The sequence below is a fragment of the Triticum aestivum genome, chromosome 7B (genome assembly GCF_018294505.1).
Source record: "Triticum aestivum cultivar Chinese Spring chromosome 7B, IWGSC CS RefSeq v2.1, whole genome shotgun sequence".
NCBI lineage: Eukaryota > Viridiplantae > Streptophyta > Magnoliopsida > Poales > Poaceae > Triticum > Triticum aestivum.
In genome coordinates this window covers 51,790,857-51,818,381 of record NC_057813.1, presented here as the reverse complement: position 1 = coordinate 51,818,381, position 27,525 = coordinate 51,790,857, and the positions used below count along the sequence as shown (strand labels likewise).

Below are 27,525 nucleotides of genomic sequence, written 5' to 3'. Positions count from 1 at the left end.
GGTACTTGTGGAGAAACATCATGATGCCATGGTGGATGCCTGGATGGAGAAGAAGGACAGTAGCAATGGGCTTAATCATGAAGTAGAGTAGATGAGTACATGATGATTTAAGGCATCAATCGCTTCTTCCACGGAAACAATGTCCCGGATCTAACGCGATCACCGACGCTCGAAGGATGCAAGAGCACTGGTGTTCCTACAATTAGGAGGAGGCGACATCAATTCACGGAACCGTGGGCGCGGGGGAGATGTTCAAGAGAAAATGCCCTGAACTTGGGGAAGTGGAGGGGTATGGTGGGGCATACTTATCTTAGATTAAATTATTAATAGGGCAACATGCATAAATAAATGGGAGATATTTACACAGGGAGGGGACGCAGAGAACCTACCTGTTCGGCTTCTGAACCTGATTGCAACTCGTAGCCTGGGTTGAATCGGGTCGAGGTGAATACGGTACAATTGCATCGTTGGGATCCATACCGCAGCAATGGGAGGAGGAGCTGAACGACGGGCAGCAGCAAGATCCTTGGTGGCCCTGGGACGGCACCGGGCGGATGTGAAGGGCAGCCGCTACAGGTGTGCGAAGCCAATGCGAACTGTCGGAAGTGGACTGTTGCTGCCGACGCGCTGCAGGTGTGCGGCGGCACAGCCCAGGCGCGGCGTCGCGGTCGGGCGAAGCCGATGCGGGGCAACGGGGATGCGTTGTAGCCATGTGGCGATGCCGTCCAACCGTGGCTAGCTCCATCTTGGCCTGTTGATGAGGTCGCGTGCCGGAGCTCGATTTTGGCGGAGACGGCTCGATTTCGACGTTAGATGCCGGTTAAAAAGAATAGGAGGATAGGAAAAGGCGTGGTGGAGAGGTACTGCGTCCGTGCTTTTCAATTGCCTCGTCTTCTGTTACAGAACGCAGAAGACTAAAAATCCCGTAGCTTCGGTGCCCAGTGGACGGCTATATAAAAGAAAATTTAAGCACGAATTGTTGACCGGAGCTAACGTGGATGTTTTCTATTATGCTGGGCCTGACATGTAAGTCTCTAACGAAATGTTGATGTGGCAGTGTTGTTGATGTGGATAGCTTGCATGTGAAGAGAAATAAGATAGTGGGGATGAACTATTTAGGTATTATAGATGAGTATAGGGGTTACAAGAGTTGATCTATCTCGAGATCATAATGGCTAAACCCTAACTTGTCTAGCCTATGAGTATTATGAGGATAGCCTCTACGGACTAACCCCTCCGATTTGCATACACACCAGAGGGGCCTAGGGTTTGTACAAAGTCAGTTTACAAGGGAAAGAAATAATACATCCAGACTCTAATCTTGCCGTCCACGCAAACAGGAGTCCTTCCTGAACACGGAGTGATGGCCCTTAGCTTTATCCTCACGGCCCACCCAGTCTGTCCCACATCCTCGAGCCGGACCCCCGAAACCAGGACTCCCTCACCCATGCTCTTTCCACCTAAATCAACTAAGAAAAAGACGATGAAGAATTTGAACGATTTGCTGAAATGTTTAGGCCAGTCTTTTTGCACACTCACTTGACTAATATTTTAAAGATGGCCCCTTATGCAAAAACATGAAAGACATCTTCTCTAATAAAAAAAAGATACCAGAAGCTGAAACCTCCATAATGCTTGCTAATTATTCTTTTAAGGTTCGAGTACCTAAAAAACTTGGAGATTCGGGAATACCAACTATACCTTGCTCCATCAAAAGAAATTATGTCAAAACTCCTTTGTGTGACTTAGGAGCTGGTGTTAGTGTTATGCCTTTCTCTTTACGTAAAATACTTGATTTGAATAAACTCACACCTACTGAAATATCTTTGCAAATGGCTGCCATACCTATCGGTATTTTTGAGGATGTGCCTGTTGTTGTTGCGAATGTTACCATCTTAACTGACTTTGTTATACTTGAGATGCCCGAGGAGGACAACATGTCGATTATCCTTGGTAGACCCTTTTTGAATATTGCAGGGCTGTTATCGATTGCAATAAAATCAAGGTCACTTTTCCTAACAATGTTAATGAGCATACGGTGCATTTTCCTAAGAAACAATTCCAAGTGAATGGTATTAATGTTATTAAAAAATCTCCGACAATCACTATTGGGAGTTTTCAACTACCTCTACCTACTGCCAAAAAGAAATATGATATACTTATTGTTCGGGACATGCATATCTCTGTTGAGGTAACTTAGTATTTCATGAAAGTTCTTCGGTTTCATGCTAATAGAAGGTGGTTGTTAATAAGACTTGATTAACCTTATTAATGGATCATCTTTGAGAGGTATGAAGTTGATGAATTTAGTAGTCACTACCTTCTGTCCTTACCTTTTGTTTTCTGTTTTTCTTAGTTAAATAAAATAAAATGACATGTTTATCCTGTTTTCTGGATTTTCTGTGCAATAAAAATGACCCAAAAATTAAAGTGCTCAGAATACCCTGAAAATTTAATACGATTTTTCTGAATATTTAAAATTGTATCTCATCTATAAAAAAATTCACGTAGTTTACAAATAATGTTTGGTATCGTATCAGAAATGTTTCAACGTGTAACACAATTTTTTATATAAATTATTAAAAAGATGTTAACCATGTATTTAATAATGTTAAACATATATAGCAAATTATTTTAGATGTATGAGAAAAATATACAATATGCATGTATGGAAAAAAGTAGGCATCAAAACATACATTTCAAGAATTGTTAGCCATGTATTTGAAAAATATGAGGCCTGTATAAAAATAGTTTCTAAAACAATGTGGCAGGATTTGCTTAGCTTGTATTGTATGTGGGTAGGCCAGGCCCAATAATGGGGTTCTCGTTTTTCCTTTTTTAGTTTTTTCTTTCCTGATTTCCCACTTTTCTCTTATATTTCTTTCATATTTTTTATTTTATTCTTTTTTAATGCTTATTGCTTTATTTTTGTGTGTTTAATTTTCATCACCTTTTGTTTCTTTGGTGGGGCGTGGGGAGGGGCACGTAATTTTTTTTGAATTACATGAATATATATTCTTACACACGTGAACAACTATTCTCTAACATATAAACTTTTTTGAAATACATGAATACATTTTTGTATGCAGTGAAATTTGTTTTGATGCCAGATGAACATTGTTTATATTTTATATACATGCACATCATTTTTATGTCACAAATCCGTGTCATGAGAATATTTGAGAAAATATTTGACCATTTTGTACATATATTAAACATTTTTCAAAGGCATGAACATTTATTCTTCGAGTAGTAAAATGTTGATAACATTTTATTATTGCGCAACACATAATTTTTAAAATTGTTTTTCAAAGTTATTACAAAGTTTATACAAATTATGAGATTTAATAAAATAAAAACCATTGTACTCCCTCCGTCCGGAAATACTCACTGGTGGAAAAACAGGCTTCCGTCCAGCCCCATAAGTCGCGAAGCTGTAGGAACCGCGACTAATGGGACCTTTAGTCGCGGTTCTGGAGGTGAACCGCGACCAAAGGCCTGCGCCCAGGGCGCTCGGTGGCCAGCTGGCGCACGTGAGGGTCTTTAGTCGCGGTTGGCCAGGACAACCGCGACTAAAGGCCTTCGGGCACCTTTAGTCACGGTTTGCCAGGCCAACCGCAACTAAAGCCCCTCCCCTATATATACCCATCCAGCAGCCAACACTTAGCCATTTGGAGCCATTCTCTTCACAAGTGGGTGTAGGTTTGCTTTTGGTTCCTCTTATGCACATAAGGGGTTTGATGAAATGCCCCAAGAGTATGAAACAAACATGACATGAAGTGTTGGAGCCACACTCCTCGATCGCGGTTAGCAACTTGATGAACCTTTGATGTGTCATTGATAAAATATGCATGTGTGCAGTTCATTGTTTAATTTATATTGTTTGTAGCTAGTTAGTTTAACAAATGCATGATGGTTAATTATATATTTTATATTATAATAATGCAGATGAATCGGCAATGGATGTACGGTAACCGACTCTCCGGCGAGTTCACTACGGGTTTGAAAGATTTCCTTGTAGTGGCTAATGCGAACAAGCAGGGGGGTTTTGTTATCTGTCCATGTGTTATCTGTAAGAATCAGAAGGGTTACTCTTCCTCAAGAGATGTTCACATGCATCTGCTTCGGCACGGTTTCATGCCAAGCTATAATTGTTGGACCAAGCATGGAGAAAGAGGGGTTATAATGGAAGAAGATGAAGAAGGGGATGATTTCATCGATGAAAGCTATCTTGCTCATTTCGGTGATACTTTCATGGAGGATGCTGAAGGTGAAGGGGAAGGTGAAGAAGAGGCACGTGATGATCCCGTTGATGATCTTGGTCGGACCATTGCTGATGCACGGAGACGCTGCGAAACTGAAAAGGAGAGGGAGAATTTGGATCGCATGTTAGAGGATCACAGAAAGGCGCTGTACCCCGGATGCGATGATGGTCTGAAAAAGCTGGGCTGCACACTGGATTTGCTGAAATGGAAGGCAGAGGCAGGTGTAGCTGACTCGGCATTTGAAAACTTGCTGAAAATGTTGAAGAATATGTTTCCAAAGGATAACGAGTTGCCCGCCAGTACGTACGAAGCAAAGAAGGTTGTATGCCCTCTAGGTTTAGAGGTTCTGAAGATACATGCATGCATCAACGACTGCATCCTCTACCGCGGTGAATACGATAATTTGAATGAATGCCCGGTATGCACTGCATTGCGTTATAAGATCAGAGGCGATGACCCTGGTGACGATGTTGAGGGCCAGAAACCCAGGAAGAGGGTTCCCGCCAAGGTGATGTGGTATGCTCCTATAATACCACGGTTGAAACGTCTGTTCAGGAACAAAGAGCATGCCAAGTTGTTGTGATGGCACAAAGAGGACCGTAAGTCGGACGGGGAGTTGAGACACACCGCAGATGGAACGCAATGGAGAAAGATCGACAGATGGTTCAAAGATTTTGCAGCTGACGCAAGGAACATAAGATTTGCTCTAAGTACGGATGGCATGAATCCTTTTGGCGAGCAGAGCTCCAGCCATAGCACCTGGCCCGTGACTCTATGCATCTACAACCTTCCTCCTTGGTTGTGCATGAAGCGGAAGTTCATTATGATGCCAGTGCTCATCCAAGGTCCGAAGCAACCCGGCAACGACATCGATGTGTACCTAAGGCCATTAGTTGATGAACTTTTACAGCTGTGGGGTGGTGTCCGTGTGTGGGATGAGCACAAACAAGAGGAATTTGACCTACGAGCGTTGCTTTTCGTAACCATCAACGATTGGCCTGCTCTTAGTAACCTTTCGGGACTGTCAAATAAGGGATACAATGCATGCACGCACTGCTTACATGAGACTAAAAGTGTACATTTGCCAAATTGTAAGAAGAACGTGTACCTTGGGCATCGTCGATTTCTTCCGAAAATTCATCCAGTAAGAAAGAAAGGCAAGCATTACAACGGCAAGGCAGATCACCGGCCGAAGCCTGCGGAACGCACTGGTGCTGAGGTATTTGATATGGTCAAGGATTTGAAAGTCATCTTTGGAAAGGGTCCTGGCGGACAATCAGTTCCGAAGGGAGCTGACGGGCACGCAGCCATGTGGAAGAAGAAATCTATATTCTGGGAGCTAGAATATTGGAAAGTCCTAGATGTCCGCTCTGCAATCGACGTGATGCACGTTACGAAGAATATTTGCGTGAACCTCCTAAGCTTCTTGGGCGTGTATGGGAAGACAAATGATAGAAAGGAAGCACGGCAGGACCAGCAACGTTTGAAAGACCCTGATGACCGGCATCCGGAATGGTTTCAAGGTCGTGCCAGCTACGCTCTGACCAAAGAAGAGAAGGTCATCTTTTTTGAATGCCTGAGCAGTATGAAGGTCCCGTCTGGATTCTCGTCCAATATAAAGGGAATAATAAACATGGCGGAGAAAAAGTTCCAAAACCTGAAGTCTCACGACTGCCACGTGATTATGACGCAATTGCTTCCGATTGCTTTGAGGGGGCTCCTGCCGGAAAATGTTCGAGTAGCCATTGTGAAGCTATGTGCATTCCTCAATGCAATCTCTCAGAAGGTAATCAATCCAGAAGTTCTACCACGGTTACAGAACGATGTGATCCAATGTCTTGTCAGTTTCGAGTTGGTGTTCCCGCCATCCTTCTTCAATATTATGACGCACCTCCTGGTTCACCTAGTCGAAGAGATTTTCGTTCTCGGTCCTGTATTTCTACACAATATGTTCCCCTTCGAGAGGTTCATGGGAGTATTAAAGAAATATGTTCGTAACCGTGCTAGGCCAGAAGGAAGCATCGCCAAGGGCTATGGAAATGAGGAGGTAATTGAGTTTTGTGTTGACTTTGTTCCTGACCTTAAGCCGATTGGTCTTCCTCGATCGCGGCACGAGGGGAGACTAAGTGGAAAAGGCACGATCGGAAGGAAATCAACGATATGTATGGACGGCCATTCTCTGACTGAAGCACACCACACTGTACTGACCAATTCCAGCTTGGTGGCTCCGTACTTTGAGAAACACAAGAATATTTTACGCTCGGACAACCCGGGGAAGCCTGAATCCTGGATTAGGAAGGCCCACATGGAGACTTTCGGCAGTTGGTTGAGAAAACATTTAATGAATGACAATGATGTTGTAGATCAGCTGTACATGTTGGCCAAGACACCATCTTCGACTATAACGACTTTCCAAGGGTACGAGATAAATGGGAATACATTTTACACGATCGCCCAAGATAAAAAGAGCACCAACCAAAACAGTGGTGTCCGCTTTGATGCAGCAACCGAGAATGGGCAAAAGGTCACATATTATGGTTACATAGAGGAGATATGGGAACTTGACTATGGACCCTCCTTTAAGGTCCCTTTGTTCCGGTGCAAATGGTTCAAGCTAACAGGAGGTGGGGTAAAGGTGGACCAGCAATACGGAATGACAATGGTGGATTTCAACAATCTTGGTTACCTTGACGAACCATTCGTCCTAGCGAAAGATGTCGCTCAGGTTTTCTATGTGAAGGACATGAGTAGCAAACCGAGGAAATGGAAAGATAAGAAAACGATCAGTACATCATGCGATGATCCAAAGCGCCACATTGTTCTTTCAGGGAAAAGAAACATCGTGGGAGTGGAGGACAAGACAGACATGTCAGAAGATTATAATATGTTTGCTGAAATTCCGCCCTTCAAAGTGAACACCGACCCAAGCATTAAGTTAAATGATGAGGATGCTCCATGGATACGGCACAATCGTAAGCAAGCAGGGACACAAGGGAAGAAATGATGTGTAATAATTTATTGTACCAAACTTTGTTGAATGGATCATGTGAATTATATTACCCGTGATGTGTTTGGTGTCCATTTTCGAATGATACATGAAATTTGGAGTGATGTAGTCCATGATTTTTTGATATATTATTTGTATTTTTAACATTTTGAATTGAATTAGTTTTATTTTTCTGAATTTTTTGATATATTATTTGTATTTTTAACATTTTGAATTGAATTAGTTTTATTTTTCTTAATTTTTTGATATATTATTTGTATTTTTAGAATTTTGAATTGAATTAGTTTTATTTTTCTGAATTTTTTGATATATTATTTGTATTTTTAGAATTTTGAATTGAATTAGTTTTACTTTTTTGAATTTTTTGATATATTATTTGTATTTTTAACATTTTGAATTGAATTAGTTTTTTTTCTGAATTTTTTGATATATTATTTGTATTTTTAACATATTGAATTGAATTAGTTCTATTTTTCTTAAGTTTTTGATATATTATTTGTATTTTTAACATATTGAATTGAATTAGTTTTATTTTTCTTAATTTTTTGATATATTATTTGTATTTTTAGAATTTTGAATTGAATTAGTTTTATTTTTCTGAATTTTTTGATATATTATTTGTATTTTTAAGATTTTGAAAAAGAAAAAGTATTTGGAAAATACCTTTAGTCGCGGTTGGCCTGCCCAACCGCGACTAAAGGTGGTTGCGCGCGGGAACGAAAAACCCGCCAAAAAAGTCCTTTAGTCGCGGGTCGCCTCCCCAACCGCGACTAAAGGTTACCCTTTAGTCGCGGGTCGCCTCCCCGACCGCGACTAAAGGTTCTCCTTTAGTCGCGGGTCGCCTCCCCAACCGCGACTAAAGGCCCTTTAGTCGCGGGTCGCCTCCCCAATCGCGACTAAAGGGGGGGGCTATAAATACAACCGCCCGACCCGTCGCCTCCATTTCTCCGCTCGTTCTCTGCCGCGCCGAAGGCCTGCCGCCCTCGCCCTCGACGCCGCCCGCCGTCGACCTCTCCCTCGACGCCGCCCGCCGTCGCCCGCGCCCTCGACGCCGCCCGCCGTCACCCGCCGCCCCCTCTCGCCCACGTACGGCGCCCGCCGCCCCCTTTCGCCCTAGTACGCCGCCCGCCGGCCTCCCTCGCCCACCACCGCGCCGCCTCGCTGCCCTCAACGCCGGCGGCCGGCCTCGCCGCCCTCAATGCCGGCGTTGATCGAGAGAGAGAGAGAGAGAGCAGAGAGCAGAGAGAAAGAGCGATGATCGAGAGAGAGAGAGAGCAGAGAGAGAGAGAGAGCAGAAAGCAGAGAGAGAGAGAGAGCAGAGAGAGAGAGAGAGAGAATTTTTTAACTAGTCAAACAGTTCGCTCTTCATAAGATGGCCGACGCATTCCGGAAATTCAAGCAAAATCTAGCCCATGACTTTGTCAAGCAGAACAAGACTCCGGATTTCAAAGGACAATATGAGAAACTGAAACATGATTGGCCAGAATTTGTGAAGCAAAAGAAATCGGAGCAGTTCATTCAAATATCGAAAAAAATAAGGAAAATGCGGCTAAGAAGGAGTACAATCATGTTATGGGGCCAGGAGGGTATCGCATTTGGGTGCCTAGGTTGGAGAAGATGGAGAACGAGCTGAGGGCGCGAGGAATCCGTCCAGGTACGGAGGGATGGGACCCAAGGGCCAAAAGCTGGTGGTACGGGCATGGGGGAACGCTGAACCCGGAGACAGGGGAGTGTGTTTACCGGGGCAAATTAATTAAACCCACCCAAGCCCTTATTAACGCAATGAGGGATGCTCAACAGGGGAAGATTAAGTTCAACAGAGAGAACGACGCACTGACAAAAGCCCTCGGGAATCCTGAACACGGAGGACGTGTACGAGGCATGGGGCACATTCCGTGGAAAATAGGGTTCCCCCAGAACGATGACCCGTACGGTTACAGAAGCCGTAAGAGAAAGATGGATCGGGAAGCAGATGTTGTGGCGCGGTTGGCATCGGAAATGGATGTGATGAAGAAAACCATGAGTGTACTAGTAGCCGAAAGAGATGCAGCTCGGGTGCAGCATGAAGATCATCCAGCGGATCTCGGAAGCCAGCAGCGGAGAAGCAGCGTGGCTTCCACGGAGGCCCCACCGGCTGGTGCAGATGCACCGACGATCGAAATTACTGCACCGGAGCCTCTGGTGGTCGAAATTACTGCACCGGAGCCTCTGGTGGTCGAAATTACTTCACCAGAGCCTCCTCGCTACCCCGTGGACGATATAAAGGAGATGAAAGAATGTCATCTGTATTATCCTATCGGGAACATGTCCATGAAGGTAGCCATCGGCAGTGCTTTACCATGTTTACCTGGAGCACTCCACCACAACAACCCCATTCAAGATGGCTATGCTCGTGTCACGGTGGAGGACATAGTCCAAGGGTTTGAGGACCTGGAGATTGACATTGCTACACCTGAAGGGGAGAAAAGACTTGGAGATGTCAAGCGCCATTTCATTCTATGGCAAAAGAAGTTTATCAAGTTTCCAGGCGAGGCGCCAAGGACAACAAGTCCACCCCCCTACGGTGGTGGTGGTGGCGGTGGCGGTGGTGGTGGTGGTGGTGGTGGTGGCGGTTCACCTACACCTCCGTCACGTCAGCCGACGCCGCCCCCCAGTCCACAACGTCCGGCGGGTGATCAGCCGCCGCCCCCCAGTCCTCGTCCGGCGGGTGATCAGACGCCGCCCCCCAATCCACCTCCGGCAAAGAAGCAGAAGCAGTCCTGGATTATTAACCCGGACCCTTATGTACCTAAGACCACAAAGGTACCGGAGCCATCACTGAAGCCTCTCCCCACAAGGCCTTGGGAACGTAGTGCCGAGGAAGTCGACGCGGCCGCGGCTGCTGATTTGGAGAAATGGAAGGCGGACTGCAAGAAGAAAAGAGAGCCCGAGCCCAAGCCAGTATTTTCTGATGAGCAAAAGAAGTGGGCTAAGTCATTTTTGAGCACACCGTCCCAAGCCGCGAAGAATCTGCCTAACGACTATGCACGTGAACTTCGCAGGCAGGCACTCATGTTCAAGGAGAACAAAGAGCGGGAGAAGGCCGAAAGTAAAAAAAGCGGGAAACAAGTTGCCCAGCTCGGGGAACAAAGTAAACAATCGATTGCCCCGCTTATAGTGGAAGCCTTCTGTCCGGATGCCCCCGAGATCATACAAGCTGCGGCAGCACAGGGATTGACTGTAACGAGTGCCAGAGAACAAGCGGCCAACTTAGGTATTACTCTTCGTGAACTGTTAGGCCTTGATGAGGCGCCAGTGAAGGAGGTAGTAATTACATATGTCAAGAATGGGCCTCTCGTCGAGCCTGCGCAGGAAAAGGATCTACCTCCACAAATGAAAGGTCTGCTGAAATGGTACAAGGGTTACATAAAAAATAAAAACGCCAAAGAATATATTTATGCGGAAGTTAGACATGAGCATCACTTCAAACATTACTATGTACAAATTGAACTGAGTGAATTGTTCCAGCTTTTCAATCTGCGCGAGCTCGATAAATCTATCATCAGTTGCTACGTTTTGTAAGTGATTTATTAATTTCTACCCCATCTCGTTCATATTGCCTGCACTATATATATGTCCTAACTATATTGTTGTGTCCGCTATTATACATGCAGAATGAAGATTAAGGAATGCAGAGTAAGGAACATCCATGATGTTGGGTTCATTGACCCACACATCGTTAATGGACATGTGTTGGAGCGTTACCCCACCGACGTGGAGGCAGACCTGTGGCAGTTTCTTACAAAGCAGGAACTCAAAAGTGATATTCTATTTCCTTACCATTTTGAGTGAGTGTTTCTGTCTTGAGCACATTCTCTTTTGTTTACTCCATGCATGGTATGTGGCCGGCTAATCGATGAGTTATGCATGACGTACTGTGCATGTATCGTGTCCGCAGGTTCCACTGGATTCTGCTAGTAATTAAAGTTAACACCTCAGAATGTCTCGTCCACGACTCTGTGAATATGGATCCAAAGCTTTGGGGCGGCATGAGAAGAATGCTGCAGAAGTAATTATTTTCATTCATTTGCGCTCTATATCGATCGGCCTATTTCGTTCATTTCCTAATATCAAGTAACTAATTAATAACTCTCTTGTTCATTTAATTTTCTTTGCCTCGTAGGTTTGGAGACGGTTCGTAGATACAAAGGTCGGTGAATTCAAAAAAGAGCTAGAATTCAAAATGTTAAAGGCTAAGAATGCTGGGGATATTCAGCCACCGGAGACCAATCTATGTGGATACTATGTCTGTGAGATGATCCGGAGATACACCTCTGAGCGGGTTCCGAGTGATACCAATGCTCAGAGGAATAACCTCCGGTGGATGCTTAGTCCAGAAGCTCGCTTCCGACCACTTCAAGAGGAACTAGCTGGATGGTTCAGCAGGGAAGTCCTCCATCCTAAAGGAGAACACTATTACGAGGACGTAGAACTTTATATGCATTAAATCATGTATGGAAACTTGTTCAAAATTGTATATGGTCATCCGATGATATTGAATATATATTGTATATTCCTCTTGAATTCTTTTTGGTTCTAATTTCAAATTTATTTGAAATTGTACATTCATATGCATGTATGTAGTACCGTAGAATATATGAAACTCCTTCAAAATTAAAATAAAGCACAAAAGAAATAAAACAATACAAATTAAACAGAAAACAGGTTTAAGGGGGGGGGGGCTAAAACTCTAAACCTGCGGCGGCCTTTAGTCGCGGTTGGCCAGAAGAACCGCGACTAAAGGTCCTCCGCCCCGACGGCCACCTGGCGCCCACGTGGACGGGCCTTTAGTCGCGGTTCTTAAGCAACCGCGACTAAAGGGGGGGGCCTTTAGTCGCGCCCGTTCGGTCGCGGTTGCGCAACCGCGACTAATGGCAGTTGCGAACCGCGACCAAAGGCCATTTTTCCACCAGTGACTCATCGTTGGAGTGGACGTATCTAGACGCATTTTAGTGTTAGATACATCCATTTTTAGTCATTTCTACGACAAGTATTTTCGAACGGAGGGAGTATCTGTTAATGGGTCACGCAATGTCCTACGCAATAGGAGATCCCTTCCCGCGGAGCCAGTGTAGCCACCAGCATGAGTTGTAAATATCACATCCCCAGCCTCGTTATAATGCCTGAAGGATGCAAGAAAGCCCTATCTTCTAGTTTGTATTTTCAAATGTTCCCCTCGTTTTTGGTGGCCACTTCGGCACCTGGAGACGGGGGAGGAGGGCATGGATCAAAGTTGAGGACTAGTCAAACTATTTTTTTTTGTTTTCTATGTCAGTGGTTGTCGCGTCTAGACAGTGAAGGAAATGTCGCGCAAAATAAAAGTCACATGGCTCTATCTCTTTCTTGTTATCGTGACCAACACATACGCATCAGGGAGCATGTGGTGTTTTTTTCCTTCCGCATTGTCAGATCTAATTCTGGTGGGTTATCGTCTGGCGCTTTGACCTATCGAGGCGGGAGTGGCCGCAAGTGTGAGGCAAAGGTTGGTTTAGTCGGTGGTTCTCCTATTTTCACATTTTTGTGTTCCCGATATTCTTCCCCCGATAGTATGGCATCAAACTGACGGTTCGAGAACTTGCCTTGTAAGTGGTGTTTCCTTGGCTACAATACATTCAACGATCTTAGGTTCTCACCTGTTGGGGTAGGTGGCTCCTGCAGCTTTAAAATACCTATTAGGCAGTACAACTTGTGCAAGTTTGGTATTGTACGACTTTTTCATGGAAGGCTCATGTTAAAGCCACTATACAGAAGATGAAACGAGAGGCAGCAATGTAAAAGAATTTTGATGTAAGTGTTGGTTGAATATTTCTTATCCATGTGTCTGATGTAATTTATTTATTTAATGAATAAAGTTGGATCATTTAGAAAAATGGCTACAACAAGTGAAGAAGTGAAATATTTATCGAAACAGTCCACCTGCTCACTGAAATTGTCAAAAAAAATCACTTCCAAGACAAATTGACAAAAAGAACCCCTTCGACTGTGATGGCAGGCGCGCCAGGCGATACGTGGCACCAGCCGCCACGGCGCCAGGCGGCAGAGCCTGCCGCCACCACTGCAGGCGGCATGTGGGGAATAACCGGATCAGCGATGTGCAACGGAAGAAGTTGCGAACGGGCTAGGAAGGTGGGCCCCGCCGTCCTGCACGTGAGGCGACAGCGGTCGGCCATGCTGCCACCGCGGGAGGCGGCTGCACTGTGCGTGCCCTGCGTTGTTTCGTCGTTTCCTCGTTTTTTTAATCACTGATTCCTAGCTATGCGTGATTCCCATTCCCTCGTATTTGTAGGCAGCAGTGTGCAGAGTTGTCGCTATCGTTTTCATCATACGACAGGTTGCACCATAGATGCATATATATACACAGCGTAGGGGGTTTCGGTGCCTAGACTCATCTGCATCCGGTTAGAAAACAATTGATAAACATTTTAAAAAAAATTAAAAAATTTCAATTCTTTTTATGCGGTAGAAATTTTGATGCGTGAGGCCCATATCAAATTTCAAGTCATTTGTACACCTGAGCAACTCTCAGCAAAAAAGACAAATCGGGCTAAAACAGTACATGAACACTGACCATTTTCACAGACCCTCAATTTGTCTTTTTTGCTGAGAGCTTCTCAAATGCCCAAATGATTTGAAAACTGGAGCGGATCTCACGCATCAAATTGTCTACCGCACAAAAAAAAATGGTTTTTTTGAATTTTTCTAGTATTTGTTTTGAATTTTTTCATCCACGCGGGTGCAGATGAGCTCGAGTGCAGAGATGGATTTTCGATATACACACTCATTCTTGTGACCCTATTTTCCCGCCTAAACTTTCATCTGTTCGTCCCTATTTTCCCGTCGTCAGCATTGAGCCTCTCGTTATCACGTGCTTTTGTCATCTAAGCCTACAAAACGAGGCATTGAGCCTCTCGTCATCCTCGTGCAGCCACCCTCGAAATCGCTACTGCGCTTAGTGTGTCACAATTTTTTCAGTCGGTATGAGTTTTTGCCTTGCTCGGATCAAAGCATTAGGCCGAGAAAAATAAAGAGTATGAGTTTTTTCCTGCTACCAAAAGCATCAAAATAGCACTTGCATGTATGTGGTCATCACCTAAAAAGGAACATTGAAGATCGAAACACAATTTCTTCAATCACGCCACCTCCTCTTTGTTTGCTACTCAGATGATACTTTTTTAACCTAATTACATACATCATTAAGGATGTTAGCATCTAATCTTAATATACAAAACTTACATTTTTGCGAGATAAAAAATTTACTCTGTACGGTTACTAAGTTAATCATGAAATAATAGTCCATTTAATCAAGCAATGACTAATAACATTATTAACTTTTTCTTAATTACTATATTATGCAGCAAGGATTCTGCCGGCTCGGAGTCAGCGCTGTCTGCCAGAGTACCGCTGTCGGCCTGCGCGCAACAGCAGCAGTCCACAAAGAAGAACGAGTGTGTATATATGCATATGGTGAAACCTGTGCTATGGTGAAAACGAAAGAGGCAGCTCGCGCGCAGGGATTGAAAAACGACGAAACGATGCACGAACAGTGCGGCCGCCTCCCGCACTGGCGGCAGGGCCCAGCGCTACTGCCTCGTGCGCAGGCGACTGGACCCACCTACCCATCCCGCTCCGTTGCACGTCGCTGATCCGGTTATTCCCCACTTGCCGCCTGCAGTGGTGGCGGCATGCTCTGCCCCTGGCGCCGTGGCGGCAGGTGCCACGTGTCGCCTAGCGTGTCTGCCGTCACAGTCGAGGGGGTCATGTTTGTCAATTTGGTTCAGAGAAGGTCTTTTTGGCAATTCCAGTGAGCAGGTGGTCTGTTTCGACAAAAAATCGAAGAAGTGAACATTACTCTATATGGGCAAACCCGGTAGCACGACCCTTTAACTCATTTTGTTAATATATATTTCCGGGAATGCATTTTATATTTAACAAGTTTTAACTTATTGAATAATGATTAAAGAATAGGAAAAACAGTGACAAATGAAAATGCTTACATACGAAATAGAAAATGATTGTATGCATTAAAAATAATCTTCATCTCATGCCTTAAGATATTCGTTCGATCGGGGTGAAGAGATTACTTAATCTTCACCCAGGATCTTAAATAGACTTTATTTCAAAAAAGTCCATGTATTTATATTTAATTTTTAGTAGATTTTAGAAAATAATCCTCATGTTTTACACGCAAACAAGAGTTCAAGTATCTACTATCTACTACCACTATAAAAGAAAGAGAGGGGCAGATCCAAACAATCCCACCCATCGATCATTAAGATCTAATGGCCCTTAATCATTCTGTGTTTAACGCTACCAACCACGCAACAAGCCACAATCGATCGCTAATAGCCCCGCACTAAAAATCGCCCCGCAGTAAAAAAAAAACCCGCCCCCCGCACGACCTCCTCCTCCTCCTCCTGCAGACCGCGTCGCGCCGTTCGCCTCCCCGCAGCCGCGCCGCGCCGTTCGCCTTCCCGCAGCCGCGCCATTCGCCTCCCACAGCAGCGCCCTTCACCGCTGCCTTCGCGGGTCGCCGGGACGGGAGCCCGTCCCGCCAGAGCCGCCCCGCCGCGGGTCGCCGCCTCCGCCCGCGCCCTTCACCGCTGCCTCGCGCCGCCGGAGCCACGTGAAGCGGCCACGGGTCGCCGGGAGCCCGCCACGCCGCGGGTCGCGCGGGAGCCTCCCAGCCGCCGGAGCTGCCCCACCGCGGGTCGCCGCCTCCGCCAAGCCGCCACTCCGCCTCGGCCAAGCCGACTCTGATTATATCATTAGAAGGTGAATTATCATGATCCAAATCAATGCCAAGGTCAGCACTAGATGGGTTACAGTCTGATTATTGAGTATTTAATCTCTTCATATGATAATTGTATTGTGTAACTCGAATTACCTTTCCAGTGCTCCCACAAATCTATTCTACCACGACTCACTCCTCAATTGGCATCAAAATTACTATGCAATAGCTCCTAAACTTTCTGTACATGATTTCAATCATCCACTAATATACAAAATTCAGGCAATCTCAATACTAATATTTTATATCTTCTTTTTTTGCCTCCTCCCTATCAACTCATACTTTATTTCTACATGTTCAGAACGTTGCCATTCATCAGCAATTGCTGCATCTAAGGTCCTTTCAGTCACATTTTCAGGTTTACTTCATCGCTTGAGAGTTTGTACTTTGTGGTCGTTGGTGGAAAGGTCGAGCAAGAGGTCTCTCTCAAGCTGTTGGAGAACGAGTCTGCAGAGACGACGTTGAATTTTATCAAGGCGGCTTCATTTTGTTTTGAACTATCCAAGAGAGGCAAGGTTGCTTTATTTGCAAGCTCAAAACTCTTTATGATTGTATTCTGCTTGTCTACCCAGTTCACTGAAAATATGAACCAATGCAATTGGTTGTTGGTGTTTGATCCCATTAGTAGTATGCAGTGGCGGAGCCAAGGGGGGGGGGGGGGGGGGGGGGGCGAGCAGGGGCCTGGCCCCCCCTAACGATCGAGCAAATATTTGTAAATAGTGGTTAATTAGCGATATGATTTACACGTACAACGTGCTTGGCCCCCCCCTATCTTTACGTGATTCTGGAGAAAGGAAAAAGGCCCACGTACAAGCCCATTAGTTAGTTGTTTTCTAAGTCCATACCCAGCCTCCGGCAAGTGTGCTAGCGCTATGCATTATCTCGGTGATTAGCATGTGCGTGGATTAGCGATGCGCCGTTGCTGTCCTATGACTTCGCCGCTGGCCTGCCTCTTGCCTTCCCTCTTAATAAGATCTTATTCATATGCCACCGCCGCAGGCTGCTTCACTCACAATTATTCCGGCTGCAGCTCGGACTTGTCAATGCTTCGCCTAGCATTCGTAAACGGTGATGGTCGTTGTAGCGTTCCTGCAAACGACGACTAACCGATCTACTTCAACCAGGTGGTATAGGGGATAAGGAGTGGTTGGATTTAATTCTCAAGGTATGTATTCTGGCTATTTTGATCAATTTTTGCTAACTAAACAATAAAATTTTCTATATGTGCTTTAGCAAAATTGAATTTCCTAATACAATCAGTGATGATTTGCCATTCAAGCCTATATAAAGGCAAACTAAAAGCTAACTATTTGCTAATACAAAATTATTCTAGTTCGTATATCTTAAATTTTCATATGACGATGTTTTGTAGCATTGTCATTTCATATCGTATTTCACAATGGCTTGATTATCAACTTCGTCTTCTTGATGTGTATGTGGAATTGTTCAACAATATTAGCCATGCTCCAGTTGCAAGATTTTTTTGTGTGTCCAGGCCAAGCTAAATGTGAATGATACTTCAATATAAAACTATTGGGTAGTATGAGAGGCACAAAATATTGTCTGGCTTCATCGTCATTTGGCCCCCCCTATGCCTAAATCCTGGCTCCGCCCCTGGTAGTATGATCAAATTTGTTTCGAGACATGCAGTCCCCAAATGCTCCACTCCCCACAATCTGGCGAATGGGAGAGGGAAGCTGAGGCTATGGTCGCGCCGTTGTAGACAAACAGTTTAACACTGAGGTAATGTGATAAAAATAATCGTTTTTTCTCTCTCGTACGTTCAGATTTATGTATGCCTGCTACGTACAATTCATGTACTCCATCCGTTCCAAAATAAGTGACTCAACTTTATACTAGCTTTAGTATAAAGTTAGTACAAAATAGAATCATTTATTTTGGGACGGAGGGAGTACTGTTCTGTCCTTGCACTGGTTTCTTCTACTCCCTCCATAAACTAATATAAGAGCATTTAGATCATTAATTTAGTAATCTAAACGCTCTTATATTAGTATACAGAGGGAGTAATATTTTTGTTGTATATTACTACGTTCAGTTGGTGTGAAATCCCCCAATTTTTGGTTAATCTAGGAAGTAAAAATAAGTTCAGTTTGTAGACTGTTTAAACCACTTTTAACTGAACTTGTACAAGCATCAAATCTAGGATATTTCAAGTCTCTTCACAAAAAATATATTACATAGCAATAATTTCATCTTATTGTTGTACCAATACGATTATGAGGTGTATTCGTGGTGCTTTGAAGTGTAAAAATTGCAGTACTTTTCCTTCCTCTTTTTTTGTATTATTTTAGCTCAAGCTTACACTTTCTGACTGGACACTAAATAACATTCTTTTTTTTTGTTGCAACGAGAGAATAATAATGAGATGCGCTGCCACATGGAGAACTTGGACCAATTGATAAGACACCAAATCTTGGGCACTAAATTATGTGTAAGTAGTTGATCTGCATCTGAAATCTCTTTATAATAGTTGCGTATATTATAGTTAATTTCACCGATATCTGTGTATCTTTTATTTGGTTATTTGGCCTGAACCTACAGTTCAAGGTCAGTAATTATTTGGTCCGAGCCTACTATTCCTTTCCATGTCTTGTATAATTCTCTTTTTTGACATGAAGAGTTCCCGGAGGTTGGATGGCAATTTGAAAATTCCAGTGTATGCTTCAAGATGTATGCATATAATTTTGGAGTCTATTCATGTTGGTTCAGCATGTTTCTACTACACTCCACATCTCACAGTATTTAGAGCAGAGGGCCTTCGATAGTGAATACTGCATAAAATGGTATTGTTCTGTGGGATGCAGAATTTGTTGTTTCATTCATCCGTTATCCTTGGTGTTGTTTTACATAGCTTATACTCATTTGCTTTGTTTCAGCGGCAGGGTATACAACATAGGAAAACTTGACTAAGCTTTTCTGAAATTCTGGTTTCATTGGGCGATTTCTGTTTTCTTAATAAATTGGTGGGAGTGTGAGATAACTATTAAGCCAATTAGTTGCTGTGTACATTTAACAAGCGGGCAGTTGGGAGGTGATAATTATTTTTGTGTACACATAGTTTAGTCAGGGCATGCCCATGAACTGTTGCTTGCATATTGTATCATGTGAATGTAAGTGATTAAATCTTCCTTGGCTGAAATGTCATACCCGGTTTTGTGAAGTTTATATAAACTTGCATTTTTTTGTTGCTTTGACCATTTTCTTTTTTTTTCCTTTGATAGCTAAGATGCACATGTAAAATCACATAATTGGATCCTTTGGAGCCTGGTAGATTCAGTACCAATTGTCGACTTAGCACTTACCACGTGCTGCATAATTGTTTCAGATTAGCATCCTTGTACAACGGCTAATCAACTAGGAGCCTCTCCTGAGAAGCAAAGATGTGGATTATCCACCTCGAAGGTTATAGTTGCTAAAGAAGCTAGAGGAGATTTAGAATATTTTATCTCACAACTTTCACTTCATCAGCCCAATAATGAAAGCAGAAGTATGCATTAAATATACAAAGGTCTCCACAAGGTTTGCATAAGAAGGTAATGTCCCATCTTTAAATCCTCCGACATTGTGCTAGAAACTAATTTTATTACTGACTGGACACATATGCCATGCATGTTTAGTACCTTGACTCTTTATATAGACAAACCTCTGAGGGATGAAGCGTTTGGGAGCCCGGATGAAGAATGCTTCTGAGGCGGAGAAGAGAACTGATGAGAATACTTCCAAATCGCTTTGAATTTTTATTTTGGCAAACTCGGACTCCTTGTTTGATAAAATACATCTGAAGAGCATTTTTGCGCACTGTTCAAATAAACTCTTCATTTTTGTGTCTCTGTCAAACAATGCATTTCAAATAATTAGGTTATTGCCCTGGGGATATTTCGACAAATGTTGTACTTATCATCCTAGATACTCCCTATTCATTACCTATATCACATTCCCATTTTATTTCTTTCGGGAATAACACATATTGTATTTCCATTTTTAGTTTCTTTAGTTGTTTGAATTAAAAAAAGGTGTAGACAAACAAAAGCTATAGAAAAGGATACAAATTAAATAGAGGTGGAATTTGAAAAATTGATTGAATTGGCAGGACGTGCGTTACACGTGCACGCTTACTAGTTTTAAGAAGTAGTTCATGCAACTAGATATACTTAAAAATAGTTCTTCTATTTTCTCTAGAAACAAGAGATAAAAAACTATATTTTTCTAAAAGTAAACCTCAACGAAGATTTTGAAAATTTGAAAGAAAGAAGAGAGACATACGAATAAAAATAGACAAGAAAAACCAAAGAAAGAAAGAAACAGAAAAAACCATCATGGGTCTCATATAGGGGTCTCTTCTGACTTTGAATAGGATTTAACCTTTCTCTGTGCGTGGCGCTCACCATTGTTGTCAGTTCGACTATGTGATGGGAGCTCACTCAGTTAGCGTTTCGGGATGGGGTATGAAATTTTTGGTGGAAGTCATTTATATTATATAATCCTGTGACCATTCTTTTGTTTAAAAATAGAAAAAAGGCAGTCATCTCATAAAGTTGCATAACATAAATCATTTGATGCATTGTAATTTTGGCACGACATTGACAACCTTGCATTAGCAACCGCATTAGCAACAGCTAAAATAGCAGGAGTAGGATCTTGACTACTAACACTATTCCCATATGCATGGGTGATAAATAATTAAATATCCTCGCGAGAGTATAACAACATCAATTCTTGTCTTGTTTGCAGAGCTCAAGAACCATCCTTGCGATCTTCGGCTTTGGTATCGGCTTCGTCAGGTGAAGATCCATCCCAGCTTCGATGGCCTCCCGCAGCCCTTCCTCTGTGGAATTCGCTGTCAGTGCAATGATCGGGGTGCGGACGCCTTGTCGGCTTTCTTCCTCACGGATGCGCCTCGTCACCTCATAGCCATTCATCACCGGCATCTGAAACAAAAAAATCAAATTGCCAGCAACGTCAGAGATGACTAAATCATATCATCTGAAACAAATTAACCGATGCTTGGCATGGTATTGCTTGAGAAATGTACGTACCTGGCAATCCATGAGGACCACGTCATACGACAAGGCGTTGTGAAGAGCTTCTGTGAACATGGCCACAGCCACGGAGCCATCGCCTGCAATCTCCACGGTTGCTCCGAGATCGTTCAACATCTGCCCGTGGATTTTCTGCAGAAGCATGGTGTCGTCCACCAACAGCACGCGCATCCCCTCCAGTGGCTTGCCGTCTCCAACATTGGTTGGTCCCATGGGCACCGTGGGCATGATCTCGGAAGCCGACGCAGTGGTTTGATCTGCCGCCCGCATCTCGAACTGATATGGGTGAAGGTGATCGAAAGGGGATGCCTGGAGGTCTCTCATGACCTGGAGGAGCTTGTGCAGCCGGGAGCCGTGGATGGGCTTGCGCAGCTCAAGGTCGCAGCAGCTCGCCTCTTTAAACCTCCCTAGGTCCTCGGAGGGGGTCTTCAGGTCCGTCAGGCAGACGACCCTGCACGGCGCCTGGAGCTTGGTCCTCGCCAAGCTCGCCGCCTCCTGGGCAGCCTCGTGGAGCCTCCCAGCAGAGACGTCGACGACTACGAGCAAGCTGAAGGCGTGGAGGTGCCCGGCGTGGTTGCCGCCCATGCCCCTGCTGCTCCTCAGGTGGCTGGACATCTCCTTGGAGACAAGGCAGCGATGTATGGTGTCTTCCAAGTCATCGCATCCTGCGCTGTGCAGCGACGACATCGATGGTGGCCTTGACGGCGAGGCGTTGAAGGCGGAGCACACCTCGTCGATGGTCGGGGCGAGGAGCTCGGCGCACGAGATGGGCCAGACCTTCACCCCGACGCTCTCCATCCATGTGTGCAGGATCCGGCGGGTCTCGTCGCCGTGGACAAGGAGGATGCAGTGTCGCCCTTGAAGCAGGCGGGCTCCCTGAACAGAGAAGGCGCCGCCCTCCCTTCCTCGAGAATGTCTTCAACCTCTGGACTCTCCCTGGCCTTCAGGAACACGTTGAAGCCAAAGCACGTTCCCGCTTCTCCTGACTCCTTGTCCTTGATGCTTATCTCCCCTCCCATCAGACGAACCTATATATAACAATAAAAGCAACAAACAAAATCGTAAGTAAATAAGAAATAACAGACACATGAGTGAACAATATAGTTTTCGAAGATAAAGTGTCAAGAACTATTTTAGAGTGTCAAGCGCTACAAGCAAAGTTGCATGAATTTGTCTTAAATCCAATCAAATTTCTACGCATCTGGATTAACATAGCCACCTTCATCTCAAGTCACTCTTAATTTATATATATAACCTCCAATTAATACAATTTCAGACTTTGGAGTGTGTAAATTTAGATAAAAGTTTAGGAAGTGACAATTCAAAAGCGAAAAATATACATTGATGCACTTGAGAGCAGAAAGATGAGATCACTTACAAATGATTGCACAATTCCAAGTCCGAGCCCGGTGCCACCATGCCCATCCTTCACTTGAACGTAGTTGTCAAACACAGACTCCCTCCTCTCTTCGGGTATCCCCACACCAGTGTCAACAACCTCAAAATAAAACTCAACCGAATCGGGATCAATTTTCAAGGACAAGCCGCCATTCTGTTCGGCACAATTCTCACTCCTTCCAAGCAGCCGACCGAAGACCCTAGCGACACGACGGCGGGGCGCAAACCTCGACGGGGTGCTGATCATGGAGCCCCTTATGACGGGGCGGTTGGCCCACGCCCGGAGCATGACATGGCCTTCGTGCGTGAACTTGATGGCGTTGCCGAGAAGGTTGTCGAGGATCTGCTTGACACGCTTACAGTCACCGACGGTAGCGGTGCACCGGAGCACGGAGAAGTCGCAAGGGTCCCAGATCACCTCGACACCTCTTGACATTCCAACGACGTTCGCCAGGTCCATGGATTCCTCGAGGACATCTGCCATCCTGAACTCGACCTCTTCTAGCTGTATCTTCCCAGACTCCAACTTGCCCATGTCCAGTATCGTGTTAAGAATATCTGAAAGTAACATAGACATGTATAAATATATATGGATGATAATTAAGTCAACAGATGCTCAGCTGAAAACACATAGATGGTGTAAAGTTCATTTTTCTCGAATAATAAATTTATCGCTTATGCATAAATGAAAGGCACGATAACATGGTACATGGTACGTAAATGCAGCGAAATATTTTCCTAACCAGAAATTTGATGATAAAACAGTATTAGAACATGGTGTGTTTACTGTCCGCTAAGATATTCATATGTGATAGCTCCATTTCAACTATCCTATATTTTAATATTTTTAGAAAAAAATAATTCTTTTTTGTAAATCAAATATTAATCCTTTACCAAACAGAGAATGATTTCTTAAATATTCTAGAAATTATAAGCAAGTGTTATATTTAAAACGTAGAATTGAGCTCTTGGACACTTCTACACCTAAAATTGTAAACAAATTATTTGAGGAAACTTCGCTTTTACAATATGCAAAATTATAATGCTATGGTCAGGATCTAGTACTAAATAGTCCTATACATGGGAATGATATGTATGGATGGTAAGTAGGGCCATGGTTGTGGACTAACCGAAGAGCTTATTGGTGCCGACATCCATCTGGTTGAGGTTATAGATGAGGTTGGTCTTGCCGCGGGCCTCCGACCGGGAGATCTCGATGAGTCCGGCGACAGCAGCGAGCGAGGAGCGGATGTCGTGGCTAGCGCGGGCGAAGGCATTGCTCTTGTTCATGCTCTTGCGCTCCGTTTGCTGGAGCGCTTCCTTCTGTTGCAGTAGGTCGGCCTCCAGCACGACCTCCCGCGCCCTGACCTTCCACAACACACGTGCCATGAGGAAGCACACCACCATTGCCACTATCGTGACTGCACACACGATGCACACGACAGCCACCCCGATCCGTCGGACCTTGGTTGCCCCTCTCAACTCGCTGAGCAATAGCCAGACTCCCTGGAGAACAAGAAGAAATACAACCGTAGATAATTGTTTGTACGATGTTGCCCGATCAAATTTTTAGACATACCCTCTCTGTTCTAAAATAGATGACTCAATTTTGTACTAAAGTTAGTACAAAGTTGAGTCATCTATTTTGGAACGGATGGATACATATGTGTGCTACTGCAAAGAAGGAAACAAAATTTTCATGGAGAGGATAATCTTCAGATCTGGGATGGGAATATATTAGGCGAATCACTTCGACCGGGCCGTTGATTTGGAAACTTTTGAGCTTTTACATAACTTTTTCTTCTTGAGAAGTCGATGACATTTGCTGCGAATATCTCGCAGATAGTTGCCACCTTAATGCACGTTCTATGATGTGGTGTCATTAGTTAATTATAAGCATAAATTTAGTACTTTACGCATATATGGACGATGGCTTGTGATGGATGCTAGATGGACAGGGTGTTACCAGGTTCACGCCGGAGAGGTCGAAGCTCGTGCACGCAACTTGGTCCGACCCGACGCTGTGGATCACGATACCGGGCTTGTCAATGGCGGACGCCGTGCAGTTGCTATCGGAAAACAAGGTCTTCATCAGCTTCGCGCCGTGGCCGGGCCTCCCACGGGCCAAAGGCTTATAAACCGTCGCCGCGCCGGTGCGCTTGTCGGTGATCGCGTAGTAAGTGTCCGCGGCCGGATCGGCCGCGGTGCCCAGGCTAGTGATCGTCAGGACGTCGACGGGGACGGCAGCGGAGACCACGGCGGTCTGGCCGACCGGTGCGGAGAAGACCACCACCTGGACGCTGGAGTGGACCCACCCGGCCTGGAGCGCCGCGGGTGAGCCGCTGTTGGCGGCGGCGATGAGCTGTGTCGCGTTGGGCAGGTGCTCCGGCCTCGTCGCTGGGACGGGGTGGCCGGTGAGACGGCCGGTCACCGGATCAACCGCCTGCTCGGTGTACCATTTGCGGCGTTGGCTCACGAGCTTCGCTGTCTGCTGACCGTCCTCGGCGCGGTAGTATGTCAACGTGGTGCCGTTCACGCTGGTGTATGACATCTCGGCCACCTGAGGCTGCATGGCCAACGCCATGAACAGATGTGATCCCACCTGTCAGGTCAACACAAAAACATATATGTACATGAGTAATTCAAGTGGTGAAATTGAATGTATTGGGACGTGCCATATATCTCACATATACATAGAATTTATATACATGCAAAAAGATACTTATTTGTCTGTGTATGTGCATGCGTATATATACATATAATTGCGCACATTTATACGGCAAATCAAATAAGATCATACGTATTAACCAGTTACCACGTCGGCCTGGGTGGTCATTAAAGATTGTTATTCAAAGTAAGAAAGTAATCGTGGTTCAAAAAAGGAAGGGCACATACATGCTGAAATTGGTTACGATTGCAAAAAGAAGAAGGCACAGTTAAACCATAGGGATGCTCGGTAAATTACGTGTCGGAAATGAGATGATTTGTTGCTAGGGATCTGCAAAGAGTGTGCGACGATGGCGGCAGAGTGGTTGGCTTCCATGAGAGACTGCATGCCGGCGGCGACGTGCGCCAGCGACACCTTCACGGCGCTCGTGGCGGCGCTCTGCGCGGTATTATTTATGTGGGAGGAGACAGAAGAGTACGCGACAACCACCGTAATCACGACCACTCCATGGGCAATAATCTGCGTGACATCAGACACATTCACAATGAGTAAAAAATAAAATAAAATAATGCATAGTGACTAATTCAAAATGTTTTTTAGGCTTACAAGGCCGCGACAAGCGGCGTTGCAACATGTTTCAACTCATGTAACGGTAACATTTGTCGTCACATTCCATCGATATTCGTTGTGTCAATCCATCGGCATGCAAGCAATAACTCAAGATTCCGAGCGTCAATAATCTAGTGGTATCATTTGTGGTGATATTCCACTAATAGATGCAAGTGGTAAGGTAATATTCTGGGTCTTTACGCTCACCTAACGGCAACATTTGTCGTGACATTCCATCATCGATATGTTTAATACAACGACATGAAGAGCGATATATGAGCATACGACAAAAGAGAGTTCTTCTGGTAGTTATGTCAAGAGTGGGCTTTGCCTCACACATGTGGGGATATCCATGTTGTACGGAGCATAAGTATAACTATGTAATGATGAAAACTATGTAGAACTACTTTGGAGTCCACGCCTTACACACGTGAAAGGATATCTATATTGTACGGAACAGATTCCTAATCACAAGAAGAAAACTATATACTTTTTGATTGACGACTAAAACACACATGGGAGATATCCGTACTGTACGGAGAGCAATCTTAATTACAAGATGAAACCTTATAGATCTAGTTTTCATCACTATCTAAGGAAAGAGATAGCGTACGTCTGACACGTGTGCGTGTATTATACGAACTGAAGCATCAAAGATGAGAACCGGTTAGATCTACTTTTCAAGTCTACGCATACTTTACAAATTTAGGAAGGTATCTATAATGTACGGAACAACAATTTAATTACAAGATAAAAATATTTAGTAGATTTGCTTTTGAACATCGCACACAAATCTATGGATGTGCAAGCATATAAATCATATGGATCTACTTGTCAGTCGGGTAAGCAAACAGTGGATATGCAAGGGAAAACAATCAAGAAATAAAAACAGCCATTGAGTTTATGTAGAATAACAATATTAGCCATGAGTTTCATAAAAAGAAGCCATGTACATGAAGTGGTGTTTCATACCAGTGGGATTAAAGCCCAAGAATTTTTGAAGAAACTAACCCACTTGCCAACGTCTACAGCCATCCTGAAAGTATTGTAAAGTATTCTACAGGAAGGAAATCTCTCTTAGGTGCCGGTGAATAATCCTTTCTAAGGTCGGCGGCCTTTTATAGTTGCTCGGGGGAATACACTTGTGGGCTTGGAGCGCCGCTGGTTTTCCAAATCCACCGTCACGGTTTATTTACCATGTATAGTGGTATTTTGTTCCTGCATCACAGAAAAAAGCGATACTTTTTTCCTGCACCACAATAAAAAATCAGTATTTAATATGTAAAAAATAGGTATTTATTATTTAAAATATTGATATTTACTTTTCCTATCTAATATCAATGCGTGGCCCGGTATAGACAAATGTTGTGATAGAAAAAAAGGATACTACGCGATCTGGCAATCAATTGCGAAATCAGGGCTCAATAAATTATATTTCCCTCCCGTTTGGGCACAGCCTTGCACGGGAGCAGTGTTGCCAGCCGCACGATCGCCATCCTATTGTGCAAGTGTACAAGGGTCAATTAGCTTCCTGTCTTAGATAGTAGAATTATTAGTTTTGTTAAGGTAACTCTTTGTTATGTTTGATGCTAAATATAGAGCCCAGGCTCGACTTATGTTGAAGTGGCTCCGTTACCGGGAGTGAAGGACAGCTGAGATGAACCAGGTCCTTTCCCTCAAAAAATGAAAAC

At 44.3% G+C, this 27,525-nt stretch overlaps 1 pseudogene; it reads right to left on the bottom strand.

The window, feature by feature from the left end:
• Positions 1-20,829: 20,829 nt before the first annotated feature.
• On the bottom strand, positions 20,830-26,869 carry LOC123157732 (probable histidine kinase 2; annotated as a pseudogene).
• Between the last annotated feature and the right edge of the window lie 656 nt (positions 26,870-27,525).